General features: G+C 46.6%; 1 long non-coding RNA gene across 2 annotated transcripts in view; it reads right to left on the reverse strand.

Moving 5' to 3' along the window:
* The window catches only part of LOC141740324 (uncharacterized), a 17,781-nt gene continuing 1,530 nt past the window's right edge, over positions 1-16,251 (reverse strand). The window contains exons 1-4 of one of the 2 annotated variants that reach the window (XR_012585967.1): positions 11,798-11,929; positions 8,445-8,547; positions 2,752-2,926; positions 1-1,169 (exon numbers count right to left, since the gene is read on the reverse strand). This is a non-coding gene — a long non-coding RNA (uncharacterized LOC141740324). Of the gene's footprint in view, positions 1,170-2,751; positions 2,927-8,444; positions 8,548-11,797; positions 11,930-16,251 lie in introns of those variants that run through there. The other variant, XR_012585966.1, reaches the window with a different exon arrangement.

Genomic DNA, 16,251 nt, shown 5'->3' on the forward strand with positions numbered 1-16,251 from the left:
GAGGACATAAATGTAAATTTTCACAGTATTACACTGGGAATCATGACTTTTTACCTGAGCATCTTTGCAGTAAAAACACCCTGCCAAACCATTCAGTAACTCTCCAAGAATATTCTGCAGCTCTTATTGATTCCCAGGTCAGACAAACTTTCCCCCAGCTCATTAGGACAGAGATGTAGAGCCCCAAAGAACAATTGCTCGCAAACTGAAAAATTCTGGGAATGCAGAGAGAAGAGGGCAGCACCATGAGCAACCACTCAAGCAAGGGTTTGAAGCACAAACATGCACACAAATAAACCAGATGCATGCTCAGTTTATTCTGGAATGAATTCATGCCTTCCAGCATGCAACGAAACAACAGATCCAGATTCCCTACAAACACCACAGGAATAGATACATCTAGTTCATCCTGTTCAGATGTGGAGCAGTTTGCCAGGAGAGGGGATGGACTCCATGCCACCGGACAGACAAACGGCTATTATGAAGCTTTGCTTAGGTTAACCCTGCGTGTAGACAGGGAAATGGACAAAATGGACACTCAGGGTCTCTTCCACCTCTGACATCTAAGAGTTGAATTTTATCTGTTCCGTCCTACCCATATTCTAACAAGAAACTAGACAGTTTAGTAGATCCCTTGTATGCCAATGCTAAAAAAGTTTCTTACTATACCACACGACAGCGCTTTGCTCTCTCTGTTGATACTCTCAAGTTTATCAGCAAGAATATTTACAGGACCAGACAATTTTACAGATATTGTCTTTTTATGACAGATACTACAGAACATGGCCAACAAACAGATTTTCTGCATGCTCTCACACAACAGGCCTGTTTTTTTTAAAAAAAAAAAGGAAAAAAACCAAACTCCTCACAGAGAACAAACATCTCACAGGAGACATTTCCCAGATAAGAGTATTCCAGCAAGCTGCTCCCAAACAAGCCCAGCAACCAGGCACAGGCATTACTGGCAAATATCAAAAACACTGCTGAGAAACATCACAGACACCTTGCAAAAACATCCCAGCTGGGCAAGGAAAAGGAAGGAGAAATAAGCACTGAAGGCATCAGATATGTCAGAAACCACTTCTCTCAGGTCTACCACAGCTCACGGATTTGGGCTCTGATGGTCAAACTCCCACATGCTTTAGCGTTTCAGGAGAGCCTGAGAAAGCCTGTAAATAAAAATAAAAAATGGGATTTTTCACTCATTCTGCTACTGCGTCTTGCTCCAGCAAGCATGCCAACTCCCACCAGCCCCATTCTAAGGTCACGCTTCCTGCAAAGTCCTCACTGAGGAATTTTAAGTAGCAGTTCAGAAATGAGTGTTTTGAGAAGTGGGTAACCAGTTGCTCTGGAGACCAGCAGTGCCACGGTATCTTCATAGACCTGGCCATGCCACCTCTAACTTTCCCTCTCTCTCTCTCTCTGCCTGCTCAAGTGCTTCTAATCACTATATGCCATCCAACAGCTTCCTCTGAAATTTGCGTACGCACCACTTATTAAAGGGTGGCAAACACAGATAAGTCAGTCTGTGCTATGAGGCGTGAACTGATGTGTGGCTCAAAGCAATGCCTCTCCCCACTTCACTCTCTTCCCAGGTATGCCACTCTTGCTTTTATTCATTAGAGCTGGGATAGCTCAGCCTACCTTAGGGCATGCTGCAGCCTCACTCAGTGGCAGGATGCAGGGTGTGTTACCAGATGCACTGGTTCTGTTACAGATTTCCTACGTGGTCTCTAGCAAGTCCTCCCTTGCAATATAATGAGGATGAATTTATCAGAGAGCAATATAGGTTGGAAGAGATTTCTGGAAGTCATCAAGTCCAGCTAAATGCTCAAAGCAGATCCAGCTTGATCAGGTTACTCAGGGTCCAGCCTACGGCAGCTAAACCTTGGAGGCACCTCTCTTTCTTGGTTTAAAATGCCCTTACCTTCTGGCAGCCTGTTGTATACGTTGCTTAATGCAAGGATCAGCCCTTGCCTTGCACCCAGTACATATGGGGCCATCTGAGGTTAATAATACTGCGAAAGGCCTGAATGTGATGAAATATAAAAGCGTGACTTCTAATTATCCATATGGCATCAAAGCCCTGGACAGCCATGGGTCTACTACAGGATAAACTACAGGATGATAAATACAAACACTTAAGGTCTGAAGACAAGGACTCTGACAAATAAGCTCTAGCAAGCCTGTCTACGGTTAAGACACTTCTACCTCATATATATGATGCTCAGAGCTGCAGATCTTATTCTGTGGATTTCTAACCTTAATAAAATAACTAAAGACATCTGGAAAAGAAAAATCACACCAGGAATAGTACTTTGTCTCATCCTAAACACTGGATAGTCCTGGTCTAAAAACATCATTTCACCTAGGTGAAATTTCCCCAAGGACGACATGGTCCTAAATGCTGGGAGCCTGAGTGCAGGAGAGGCTAAGAGATGGCAGTCTGCAAGGGTTGTTGCAGAGTTCAATACCGTGTGGAAGCACTAATGCCCACCCCTGGTTGGTTTCTGCCCTAAATACAGACACACGGGAAGCAACCTGCCTCCCACAATCTAGAAGAGAAACCATACTCTTTCCAAAACAGTCCAGTACAAGTTTAGAGCAGGATGACGGTTCTCTGGAAAAGGGCTGCTAGCTGTACTGGCTCCGAAGAAATTATTTAATCTGCAGCTGGGCTATGCAGAGATATAGTAACTTCACACCACCATCCCTTTCTTTCATTCATGCACCCATAGACGTCACACATACCTCAGGATCCTCTTCAGATGAGCTGTCAGCCTTGGACAGTGCTATATGCTGGTTCCTCACCTTCCCTGGATCAGGACTTCCTCAATGCATACTCCTGCCATGAGCTTCCCGTGTAAGTCATACTCATCCTGCTGCTGTTCCTTGGGACTCCAATAACCAGGGCTTTATTTTCATTCTGCAAATAGGAAATACAGTTCATGACATAAACCTGGAGTCAGGTCAGAACTGGGAACTCTTCTGCAAGACAAAGGACAGGGTTAAGGCCTGGGATACAACAGGGTTTCTGTTCTCATTACTGGCTGATAACTTGAGCTCTAAATATTCATGCTGGAAGGACTAAGCTCAGGCTATCTGCTGTGTGTGGGGCTGTGCCCAATCCAGCCAGCTCCTAAGAGCAAGATCCTAGGCCCACAGCAAGTGTGTTTAGACCTCCATCTTCCAACTTTCAGAAAGCACCACAGTTTGGGCCAAGCCAGCATCTGATCTTGAATTTGCCTGTTAGCTCCAGGAGTGGAGTGCAAGAACAACCTGGTCTTAAGGCTGCAGCATGAATGAAGATACACAATCATCACTGCTATGTCACACAATAGGCGATAGGAGAGAGAAGGATCTCTGTTTTTCATCCTCCAACTTCTCTCACACCACCCAACTGCTTCACCAGCACTGAAGTGGCCACAAAGTTTGCCACTGCAGACCCTCAGGGGCAGTTCTGCTTGGAGAACTGAAATTCCCTCTCCATGAATTCCTGCATTGTGCATGTCTTTCACTAAAAATTCAGTCATCTCCTCTGGAAAAAATAAAACAAGCCAACAACTTCCCTAGTCACAAGAAGATGAGCTCAAATGTGACGCTGAGTGGCTGCACTGAGCCACTCAGAAAGATCACACAATCAGCTGATAAAAGGCAATATCCAGGTGCAACATCACCCACCACCCAAGGTGGAATTTTCCAGCACCAGCTCAAAACGAAGCTGAAAAGCAAAGAACAGGATGAAAAAGACAAAATGAGCAAAGGAAGGAAACACCAAATTTGAGGTCAACATCAAAACTAAACCAAAAGGAAATCTCCAGACAGAAACACTAAAGTCAAAAGGGAAAGAAGCATGAACCAAAAGAGATTTAGGATGAAATTCTCAACTCAGAACAAAACAAAATTGAGAAACAAAAAATAAAAGAGGCAAAATGCGACTCAAGGAATGCTCAAGAAAGTTTTGAAACAGAGGTGTTCTCACCAGAGAAATATTGAAAAAAAAAAGTTTTATTTTAAATAAATATTAACCTTTTATAAAAATCAGTGTTGCCTAACCAAAAGGAGACTACAGTCTGATTCCAAAATCATATGTGCCCTCATGCCAGCACTCAGGTCCCAGAAGTCAGATATTGATTCATTTCCAAACTGCAGAATTTCTAAGTCAATCTAAGGCTGTTTATTTGCCATCTGGATTTTAAAGCTATGAACCAAATTTTCCATTGTGTTTGGTCTTGATTTCAACATCCTATCTGGAACATTCAGCTCATGCTTTCATGTTTTTCTAAGCAACCACGAGGGTTAGAAACTTACTTTTTTTAAAATGAGAAAATGGAGACTCTTATGCAATATCTTCATTCCAGCAGCTGGCATTTTAAGAAAAAAAATAAAATACATACAACATCCTTAGATGGCTGACAAAAACATAAGGCTTGGTAACCAGTGCAATATGCCATAAAAAAAAGCTGTCCATTTCCCCTCCATACATTACTCTCTTATTTGTATAATTCAGCCTCTCTTCCAAAGAGCTCATTGCAGTGTTTACTGAACCAGTGTACTGAAATGAACTATTTGTAACTTTTTTAAAGAATTCCCATTAAAGCCTGACTTGGACGGCTCAACAAGCAAATACCATTGATGCTACACCTGTCACAGACAAACAAACAACATCTGTGCTTGGATGTGATCAAGACATTGTTTTATGGAGAAGCAGTGCTCCCAAGACTATCACAAATCCACATGGTGCCTGTGAGTGCCAGATTTTTTGTTCACATCTCAAAGTAAACTCAAGGAAGTGGAAAATCACAAGTAGACATGGAGCCCTCAATGATTTCATCAACAGCTTAGAAGAGTCCTGTGCTATGTTTGTTCTGGCAAATACATGAAATATCTACGCCTCATGAAAATGCAAGTGTCGGAGCATGTAAATAAGTGATGAAGCAAGTTCTCCCACTCTGGAAGAGCCCTGGCTCTTTTTTGCCTGTGGATATTCACACAGAGATGCACACTAGCACACACTGATCTTCCAATATATATGCCCCCAAACTCATCCTAACTTTTGAAATATTTCCCCTGACCTGCACCAGGTTTACAACTGCAAGTGTCTCACTGCTTTGAAGCGGTCAGACAGCCTTCCAGGATGCAGATCTCCATCCAGGGTTTTGGTGCCGACACAGTTGTGTTGCAGCTCTGTTAGAAAAGCAGGATTCCTCTGGGCTAAGCAGCTGTTCTGATGATCGCTGAAGATATACATTCTTTAGATGTAAGTTTCTAGTGCAAATCTGGATAGCAAAAACGCGAGTCAAAATGCAACCTATTTCAGTTAAAAGTGGAGCTCGCTTTACAGCTGCTGCAGCATTGGAGCCAATTCTCATTCATGCTAAAGATACTTCTCGCTGCTCAGGAGAAAGTCAGGACACTTCACATGGCACCAGCATTAATTCATACCCTCTTTAAAATCCCTGCATGCTGGAGTGAGAATCAGGCTCTGCACCCAGAGCAGGGAGCTCAGCAGGAGGGAGACAGTGTTTTGCAGATGAGATCTCCGTCTCTGAGCCGGCTGTTCAGTTCTGCTGGTTTGCTTCTGGCTTATTTTGGCAATTCTGCCTAACCCAGCACTCTCAAAAACAAAATCAATGCCCCGGGGGGCCTCTTGCAAACTACCTAGAGCTGCTGCAGTCTTTTGTTGCAAACAGGGACATGCATGAACGATCCGTATTTAGGACTGCCACAAGCTTCTATGCCTAGCTTGGGGCAATCTTGTGTGCTGCTACTGCCCAGTGCAGCCAGAGCTGGTCGTGACCAGAGAAGGGCTAACATTGCAAAACAGGCCTGTCTCCCAAGGCTAGGATAATCTCTGCTAAAATGCCACAGGGGTGGCCACAAAGGGAAGAACTGCTCCTTGGCTGACATCTCACAGGCTTCAGGTGAGCCAGGGCTTCCTCAGGCTTTCAGCATGGGACAGAAGGAAGGCAAGACATCACATGAGGCCCCAAAAAAGGGAGCACACTCATTTTTCCAAACTCACTGTAGCATTCACACTGCTCATCCAAGACTAATTTTTCAGTTACCAGTTTCACATATTCAATGAACTAAACCAATTACCCATCTTTTCCTCCAAGTGGGGAAGACTTGTCTCCTCAGCAAAGCAGAAATGTGGGAGGATGGAATATACGTTTGCGAAAGCGCCAGGTAAGAGCAGGGAAAGGAGCCAGGCATTAGAAGGAAGGAGAGTGGATGGAAAAAGCCAGAATTACATTATTCGGGGGAATTAATGCTTCAACCCTGTAATTAAACAGGAAAAGTGATATCACTAGTGATTACAAACTGAAATTAGTACAAAGCTAAACCTACTGCATGTGCCAACACTAGAACCGTAAGTCACAGATGCAAGCGGAAGTGCCACATTCTTCTGTAGGGCTACTAGCAGCAAGGCTAGTGCTTCAGGCAGACCCTCTCAAGCTCTGCTATTCCATCAGCAAGACTGTCAGAACCACCAGCGAGAGGAAAAGTGTATTGCTGCCACCAGATTTTCACCTGCTCACTGTGTTTTCTCGGATTAGCCAGCTTAATATGCCCAGCCTCAACATTCCCCCTTTCATACGAAGCCTGCAATGAAGGGGCAAAACTCTCCCAAGCACTAAAGGAATATTATTTTTTTTAAAAAGGCAGAGCAATCATCAGAGAGTCTAGCTCTTACAATGAAAGCTGGGATGTGGTAGAGACTGAGGGACTTTTTTGCCATATTGGCCATTATTTCCTCACCCTTGGACTGGTGTGAAGGATGGGAGCTCTCTGGTGGCAAAATGTGAATTTGCAAAGATGGACTTTCAGTGGCCCCACTGCATTTCCCTTCTTACGTGGAAGGCACAAAGGCATAACTGAAAACCAGTCCTATGCTGCCCTCTCCGAGAGCACTGAGAGCAGTCAGACCTAAACACTGGACAAGATGTCTTTTAGTGCAGGAGTACCTGTTTCAGAGCCTGGCACAACTCTTGGCTCGCAGCCTGCTCCTTACAGTTCTGCAGCCCTTTCTCCACCCCAGGCCAGCAAGCTGTGCTGGGACACACGTTCACAGGCCAGGAGGTACCTGCATTTGGTTACATGACAAAAGCAACAGCAACCAGCCAGATGAGTGTTTTCTAGGGGCTACTGTTGCTCCAGTCCAAAGAAAACAGGGGACCGCATTGTTCCGGGAATCCGAGACGCTAGTGAGAGAACAGGAAAGCTGATGGGATGTCTCATGGGACATCTCTCAGGGGAGACCTTATCGCTCTCTACAACTACCTGAAAGGATGTTGTTGCAAGGCGGGCGTCAGACTCTTCTCCCAAGTAACAAGAGATAGGACAAAAGGAAATGGCTTCAAGTTGCACCAGGGGAGGTTTAGAATAGATATTAGGACAAATTTCTACACTAAAAAGGTTATCAAGCATTGTAACGGGCTGCCCAGGGAAGTGGTTGAGTCACCATCCCTGGAGTTATTTAAAAGACATGTAGACATGGCATTTAGGGACATAGTTTGGTGGTGGACTTGGCAGTGTTAACAGTTGGACTCGATGATCTTAAAGGTCTTACAGAATCATAGAATGGTTAGAGTTGGAAGGGACCTTAAAGATCATGTAGTTCCAACCCCCCTGCCACGGGCAGGGACACCTCCCACTAGACCAGGCTGCCCAAAGCCCCATCCAGCCTGGCCTTCAACACCTCCAGGGATGGGGCATCCACAGCTTCCCTGGGCAACCTGTTCCAGTGTCTCACCACCCTCACAGTAAAGAATTTCTTCCTGATATCTAACCTAAATCTACCCTCTTGCAGTTTAAAACCATTACCCCTCATCCTATCATTACACTCCCTGATAAAAGAGTCCCTCCGTATCTTTCCTGTAGGCCCCCTTTAAGTACTGGAAGACTGCTATAAGGTCTCCCTGGACCCTTCTCTTCTCCGGGCTGAACAACCCCAACTCTCTCAGTTTGTCTTCGCAGGAGAAGTGCTCCACCCCTCTGACCATCTTCATGGCCCTTTTTCAACCTAAATGGTCTTTATGGTCTTTTCCAACCAAAATAATTCTGTGATTCTATGGGAAGCCAACAGTAAAATAAAAGGGAAGTGCATGAAACTGGTCTGCTTGGAGAAATGCCCCCACATGTCTAACCTGCCAGCCGAGGGGAGAAACACCTCAATCCTCAACATCTAGGTTTCAGAAGACCCCGAAACAGAAGCAAGATCCAGCAAAAAAAACCCAGGATTTGGATGAGAAAGAGCTTTGACTGCCATGATTTTCACAAAACAACAGACCTCCACTGTTCTCTACCTGATTTTTAGCACTTCCTTCTTAGTCATGCTCCAGTAGCCCTCAAACAGTTGGGGTCTCAGGGGATCCAGAGGAGCCAAGCCACCCCATTTCATACAGACAGCTCACATACAAGGCTCACTCCTTAACGCTCACCTTGACACGTGGTTCTCAGCGGTGTGCCAGTGCTCCTCTCTGCTTGAAGGTTAACAGATCCACAGTCTGGACACATCTGGCATATCTGGTCCCTCCAATGGACCTGGAAAAGAGAGACAGTAGTGACATGCCACCAATCCTTTCTGGCAGGTGCTCTGAGCCACAAGCCCCAGCATGAGATGAACGATGCCCATGCAACCCCAGACAGCTGTTCCCACCTCCTGGCCCAGGGCAGAAGGCTCCTGCGCAGCTGCCCCTCCACAAGGTGCAGTGAACACTAGGAACCTTCATGGGTTCAAATGGTGATGACTCAAAATCAGGAAGGATGAAATCCACAGAAGGTTATTCAAAATAGAGGTACGATGTCAAACTCATGACATTCCTGCCTGCACACTGGAGGCCGGCAGACCATCTAGCTGATCTCCTGCTGACAGCTTACTGCCTTTGTCCATCCTTCCCCAGGCATCTGCTGTCAGGAAGAGGATACTAGGCTTAGACAGACCTCTGATCTAACCTAGGACACCTCTAATGGGAGCAGAGCTGTCGCATCTCAGGCCCTAGCAGAGCCTGTCCTTGGGCAATTCCCTCTGCAGGGAGGAAAAAAAAAAGAAAAGAAAAAAAAAGGAGAGAAAAAAAAAGTTGGAAACTACTAGTTTGTATCTGGATGAGAAAGCCAGGACTGCTCTCCAACAGACGTGCGGACAAATTCTTTTCATGCCACCAGATGGTGCCCTGCCTTCAGTCACCAGCAGGCAGCTGGCCTGGCAGGGGACAGCCGCCCTCTGCTCTCCCACTCCACCAGCCCGTGATGGGCACTGTCCTCAAAACTGCTGGGAAACACCAGCCTTGCTTTGCCCCAGGGCCCGGCCTCCCCAGCAGGACATCTCACGGCCGCAGGGCCACCTCCACCCTGAACCAGGGTGAGATTGATTTTGAATCTGGGACAGAGAGACTCAAGAACCAAGAGAGGAGGGTAAATCAACTGCCTGCCCACAGGCGAGGCCCCTACAGCTGGAGCAAAGGTCAGAAGTACCTTTTTGAGTAAAGCATCATATGTTGGGAGAAAGACTTCTGTGATGAGGGATCTGACGGGGGAAGCACTGTCCGGGAGTTGTGTTTTGGTTACATTCAAGTCTTTTTGAACCAGCTGAAGTGTCAGAGCCCTGGGGAAGGATTGTAGGGTAGCCTGCACAAAGAAAAAGTTGCTCTGGCGGGCCAGATTCAGCCCATACACTACCGACTGGCAACCCGTGCTTCCTGGCCTCCTTCAGAAATGCAGCTGCAAGTCATGCTGCTTGACAGCACCCCCGTACAGCTTGTTGTGTGACTACCCATCAAGAGATCTGAGCTGTGCTACTCGGGCAATGCTATGGCTCAGAAAGACAACATTGGCTGCTGAAGACTAGAAACAGATGGGCCCACCAAGCTGCTTCATCCCACCAGACCAGCTAGCCTTTCCCCAGCCAGTGTGCCAGAGGAGAGCCAGTATACCAAGCATGGGCGACCATCACAGATCCAAGCACCAAAAAGATCTAAAGAGGGCAGTGGGAAAGGGCTGGTCCACTCACACTACCTTATTTGTCAGTGGAGACATCCCTACAGCCACTTCCTTGGACAAGATCAACCGCAACAGAAATATATAGCTCACTGTGGCCCTGTTATCAGCCCAGATGGCTAGTAGAGCTATAGCTATCAAGCCACTCTTGACCCCGTTCTTGATTTACACATAAAGACCACATCCTGCTGTGATCACACACACAATGCAGATAGGAGAGAGGTCAAGGATACTGTCAGACGTTCCCATCCATGGCTGTGTGCTTCCCATTTTCAGTGGTTCCCAGTAACAGGACGAGGGGCAACGGGCACAAGCTGTAACATAGGATGTTCCAATCAAATATGAGAAAAAACTTCTTTACGGTGAGGGTGACAGAGCACTGGAACAGGCTGCCCAGGGAGGTTGTGGAGTCCCCTTCTCTGGAGACTTTCAAGACCCACCTGGATACAGTCCGGAGTAACGTGCTCTAGGCAATCCTGCTTTAGCAGGGGAGTTGGACTAGATGATCTCTCGAGGTCCCTTCCAACTCTGAAATTCCGTGATTCCGTGTGCTGTCTACCCGCACACTTGCAGGAAACCCAGCGAGACCCTCCTCTTTTCCAGTTTGTCCCTCTGCAATATCCTCCTACTCCTGCACCTCACCTCGCACAGTCCAAGGGGCAGAAGCAATAGGAGTCTTGTGTGAGTCAGGTTCACCAGGAAAGCAACACCCTGGTTTAGACTAACTGATACATTGGAAAGCAAAAAAATAAGAGAGCACAACCTGGTGTGCTTGCTCTCCCTAGCACCCACCCATAATGCCGCTGGCACAACCAGCTCTCACAGCTCTCTGGCTTCTCATCACAGTGGCCAGGGCTGTGCTTTGGAAATGAGCGCTTACCTCTCTATACCTGCCTGCAAGTCAGGCTGCCAGTAACCACCCTAAATTCTCAGAGCACCCCCCTCATATACCACCGCATTCCTGGAAATCACATTCAGCGCTACTTCGTAATCTTTGGACATTCTGAAAGGCCTTTTGAAGGGCCTTTCTCTACCTTCTAGCAAATCCTTCCCAGCTATCAGGCTGCTGTTGATGAGCACCCGTCATGCTGACTAATATGGTCTCGTTGCTGCCTTTTTCATTACCCCATGTGTTTCTTATCTCATGGTTAGACAGTAAGCAGATTAGGGTGGGGATTTTCCAGTCTATGCCTGTACAGCATCTTGCACGATTGGTGATGCATGTGGTAGGGCTAATTCACACACCATCTAATCTTACCCTCAGAAGCCTGCCTTATATGAACCCCCAATTTTAACTACCCCAGGTACAAGAGCCAAGCTCCCCCCATTCCTGAGAGCTAAAGCTAGACAGGTTCAACAAGTGGTCACAGCCCCAACGAACACAAACAGGCCTGCAGTTCCCAAGCCAGGAGAAAGAGTCCTCCTGCAGAAGCAAAGCACCGCCAAGAGGTTTCTTTGTTACTCTGATGCAGCTAAGCACAAACCCTACCAGACAAAAAAAAAAAACCAAAACCAACCTGCTACAATAACCTTCTGTCTGGGTCGCAGTGTGAGAGGAGTGGGGTTAATTTCGTAAGGAAATAAAAAATCATTAATGGCATTGCAGATACATCTCAGCAGCAACCACCTCCACACCTGGAACAAAGCCCACATGAGCCACGAGTGCTTATTCTCTAAGAAAATCATGCAGCCATGCCACATTCAATGTAGCAGCATTATCATTTTACACGCAGACAAGAGATGGCCTAAAGGTTAGGGTGTAACCCTGTAAAGGCAGTGAAGACTTCATCAGACTTACCACAGATTTCCTGCCCGAGGCTGGGAGAGTCACACAGCCTCTCTCAGCTCAGCCCTCCCCCTCTATAAAAGGGGTTGCACACACAGACCCCTCTTACAGCAACAGCTCAGGAGTGTAACCACATGAAACGCTGCAAAGCATACGGGTAACGCAGCCAGAGCTGCTGCTTAAAGCTTTACACGCTGGTTCTGAGGAGCTGAAGGCATCAGTGTGCTCAATATGAGCTTCCCTTGTCAGACCGAGGGGGTTTAAGATCCAATTCACGCGTACGCAGGGAAATCAACACATCATTGTAAGTTTTGCTCCTTGCCTATTTTGAGGATTTAAGCAAGAGTTGAGTAGTGGCTAGTCCTTAAGCTGATTCTGGGGCAGGATGCGTTTCATTCTCACCACACAAAGTACTTCAGACAGGCACTTGAGTGGCAACAAAAGCAAAGAAAAAAAAGAAAAAAAGGAAAAAAAATTAAACATGCCAGGTAGGAGAGCAGCTTGATGACATTCTTGCATATTTAAATTAATATGGGGCTGTTCCATTCCTGAGCTGCCTTTTTGAGTTATTTCCTCCTTCTTCCTTTGCGTGGTGAAAATGCTCCAGGGGCAATAGGCTGCCTTCTCCATTGCATTCAATACAGAATGGTTCTGATGAGTCTGATAAAATTAGCCAGGTTTTACAGCAGCAAGCAGGGTCAGATTTTGGTCCAGTTGTTCATAGCCTGCAGAGTTTTTACCGTACAGAAATTAAAAGGACTGCAACCTGCAGCAACTGTGGAAGTTGAGAGCAAATTAAAAAGAATATGAGTTCTGGCATTCATCCTTACCAATTTAGGACAGCCTTTTCATTGCTGTAAAAATAGCACGTATTTATAAGAAACATCCATCTCTAATCACCACTAAATCTCAAATTGTGTTACAGAAAAGGCAGTAACAACGTTAGCACTTCGCAAATGGGAAACTAAGGTAAAGGGGAAAAACAGCGTGCCCAGCCTCACCCCACAGGCCAGGGCAGGGGTCTGGAACAGACTCAGGGCTTTCGCTTCCTGCCCGCTGCCTGCTGTGCCACACCGTCTCCTCAGAAAAGGAATGAAGCATCAGAGCAGTTTCAGGAAAGCACCTTTACGTTCTCCTCCTCCCCCAAAATTTCCCTTAAAGTTTTTACTCCAGTGCATCTACCAAGCAGAATGTTTCAGCAACGCACAGCAATGGGCTTCTCATGGCTTTGTTTCTGCCAGTGAAACAGCTATGACTGTAAGGTTTACAGAGACTTTCTGTTCCTGTCTAAAATTATCTTTGCTGAGCCTTGCGACGCCAAGAGCACAGAGCCAATATTCCATAAGCCCTGAGAAAAATGGACTACATTTCAGGCACACTCAGCTAGTGTGGTTACAGTAGCATCCGTCAGCCACGACCAAAGCTCAGGGCCACGACCATGTCAGGCCTCGCACAAGGGGACACCACCTGCTTCTTTGCTGCAGGAGACAGCACCTAAAGTCAGAGCCTGATCCTGCCAGCCTGGTGCTCTGTGGTTGCGAGGCAGTTGTCCAGCCGAAAAGGAGTCTCTGCTATCCTTGCTCGAACTGCGAGATCAGAGGAAAAGGGTATGAAAAGACAGCAGGTGGATGCAGACAGATGGGGAAAGCGGGGGCTAACAGGGAGACAACAGCAATTAGCATAAGCAGCAGCAGTCTCAGCTCACCAGCTGCTTTGCCGATTGTCTGCCTCCCTGATTTCCAAAAACAAAGAAACAGTTTGCCTAAGAGCACAGTCAGGAGCTAAAACTGCCCCTCAGAGCTCAGAGTATTGGGAAAAAAAAACCGATTTCCATGGTACAAAAGCAAGGCTTGCAAGGCTATCATGTAGGAGTTTGCCTAAGTAAGGCATGGAGCAGGCAGCTCAAAACAGCCACCAAATACTTCAGAGCGAAAGGCTAAAAAAGGAAGGTTTTAGAGGAGGAAATGAGTCAGTAGCTTGGAGGACGGGAGGGGGAGTTCAAATAGCTGAGGCATATAAAGTAAGCAAGCAGTCATCATCTCAAATGCTCAAAAGTCAGTGAGGTGGATGTATCGATCTTTGGTTTCTGCTGATGCAGGGTCTCATGCACAAAGGGGAGTCTGTGGGCGACTTTTTATATTGACCATGCTGGGTTTTGAAGCGGTCCTTCTCTGGGCAGACGCTTTGTTGGCTGCAATTCACGCTGATGTTTTAGACTGGAGCCAAAGCAGTATCCACCAGCTACAGCCCAGCTTAAATTTCTTGGGCTCCCCCATGGCTGGGGGACAGATTTTCTGGGGGTCGGGGGGAGAGTTTCAGGTTACTTGCAAATGCCTTTTACCTTAAGAGAGGGAGGGGGATTCACCTTTAGAAATGGTTCATCCAAACATCCAGCTTGAGCTTTTAGTCTAGCTTATTTACAGCACTAACGCTAGGAAAAAAAGCTTATTCAGTGTTGAAAAGCAGCAAAGCTAATAAAAAGCCCTCCATCTCCACAATACTGTAGCAAACCACAGTGTTCATTTCTTTCTTCATAACAACCTTGTACTACACTGAAACCCTGGGGGCAAGTCTCACTCTGAGAAGCCTTTAACCTTGCTTACTAGTACACTATCACAGCAGCTGGCCGTAACATGGTGTGAGGGCGTGCATTAGTGGAGCAGTAAGCCATGAGAAGGTTACTGTCAGTGTAGCAATAAGCCACAAAGCACGACTTCCTCACCTCTGCCCCACGTCCCTGTCCCATCAAAAGGGCAGGACTGATGGAAAAAGAGCTTTGCAAAAAGAAGCACCAAAATTCCCTCCCGCCTTCCCCAAAACAGGGAGCTTCCCCTCAGTTCAGGCACTGAGATGACAGCCACATCACTGCCGCAGGAGGACCCTGCTGCAAGCCCTCTCTGAGGGAAACCGCAGCGCTGAAAACGGTTGGGGTGATGCTTAAGGTCACAGGCACGTGAGGAGCAAGGCTGTCGAGTCGGGGAGCAGCACAGGACTGGAAAAACAGACTCCCTTTCCCCTACACAAGCAGCAGCATGGGATTTACATACAGCAGGCGTTCCCAAACCGTGACATTTGCACTGCTTATCACCGGCAGGCAGCCCCCAGTGCCTGTGCTGGTAGAGCAGGCGGGGTCCATGGAGCCCTATGCTAAGGCAGGCTGGTATCACCATAAGCCATGCACTTGTCAGTGCATCTTGGTGCACAGCTCCTGCCTCTAGCCTCCTCAAAGTACCACTGCCACTGTGTTGATGCCTCACTGGGCTATGCTGTTTTGTCTTTTGGGGAATGAAACCTTTCAAAAAGCAGTCACAGTTCTCGGTCAGTGCCTTTCCCAGAGCAAGCACATCTTTCCCATGAGACAGAAACAAGCGAGAGAGATCTCCCTTACTCTGCTGGTGAAGGAGTTCCTGTCCTTGCTGAGATTCCTTTAACTGGTTAGATACCTTCTCAACCCACTGCAGTGTTTCCAAAAATGCAACAAGACCTCTCGAAACAGCCTAAGCCAATAGGCCACTTACAACTCATTTTCCCTTATAAGTATACAACATGAAACAGCCCCAACCCTGTTCTCATGCCCTTACATCATCCCTTCCCCTCCTCCCCAGGATGTCTTACTTCTGCACCCCTCTTTCATAACGAAACCGATCTATGAAGAGCAAGTATGGAACAACAGCAGACAAATTACCCACATTAAGACTAAAAAGCACAGCTGCCCCAGGTATCTGTTACATGACACTGGAGATGGAGGTCTGCTGTGGTACTGTGCAGGGAGGTCCTCATCATCAAACAGCGCCCACCTTGATTTTCTCTCCCAGCCACCCAGCATGCGCTGCCACCAGGCTAACAGCCACAACAGAAAGACAGGACCAGAACAAGTTGTCCAGAGAAACATCTTTGTAGGACTGAAGGTCTACTATTACACAGGCGTTTTATCTGACTTGTTTTAGAACTACATGCTAAAAAAGAAAAAAAAAACAAACCAAACATGTCCCTACTCAATTCTTGTCATTACTTCCAAAGTCAGTTAAGACTTTGGCCCAAATTTAAGCATTCCTTGATTAAATACATCAGAAAAAAGCCTAGGGAAGAACTACCCACCCACCTCAATTTAAGTCTAGGTTGTACTGCAGGTCTTTTGCTAGTTTCACCATAAATCACATGCAAATACTCTCACAAAAGGGACCCCTCACCAGTGTATGGCACCCAACACAGGAGCCTAATGCAACAGGCCTGCTTTTTCAATATGTGCATCTTCAACATGAGGTCTTTCAGCAACTTCTAATGTGAACAGGTATAACAGCATCTAAAAAGGACATCTACTGGGGTATATTGCAAGGAGGAGAAGAAAATCAAAATGTAACACCCTTACTTAGAACAGAACTATGGATGAAAACGGTAAGGTATGGCTCACACCTTTAGTATTGAAGGTTCATGCTAGACGTAACCTGGTATGAAGTATTGCTGCC

This window comes from Larus michahellis, chromosome 3 (assembly GCF_964199755.1).
Source record: "Larus michahellis chromosome 3, bLarMic1.1, whole genome shotgun sequence".
NCBI lineage: Eukaryota > Metazoa > Chordata > Aves > Charadriiformes > Laridae > Larus > Larus michahellis.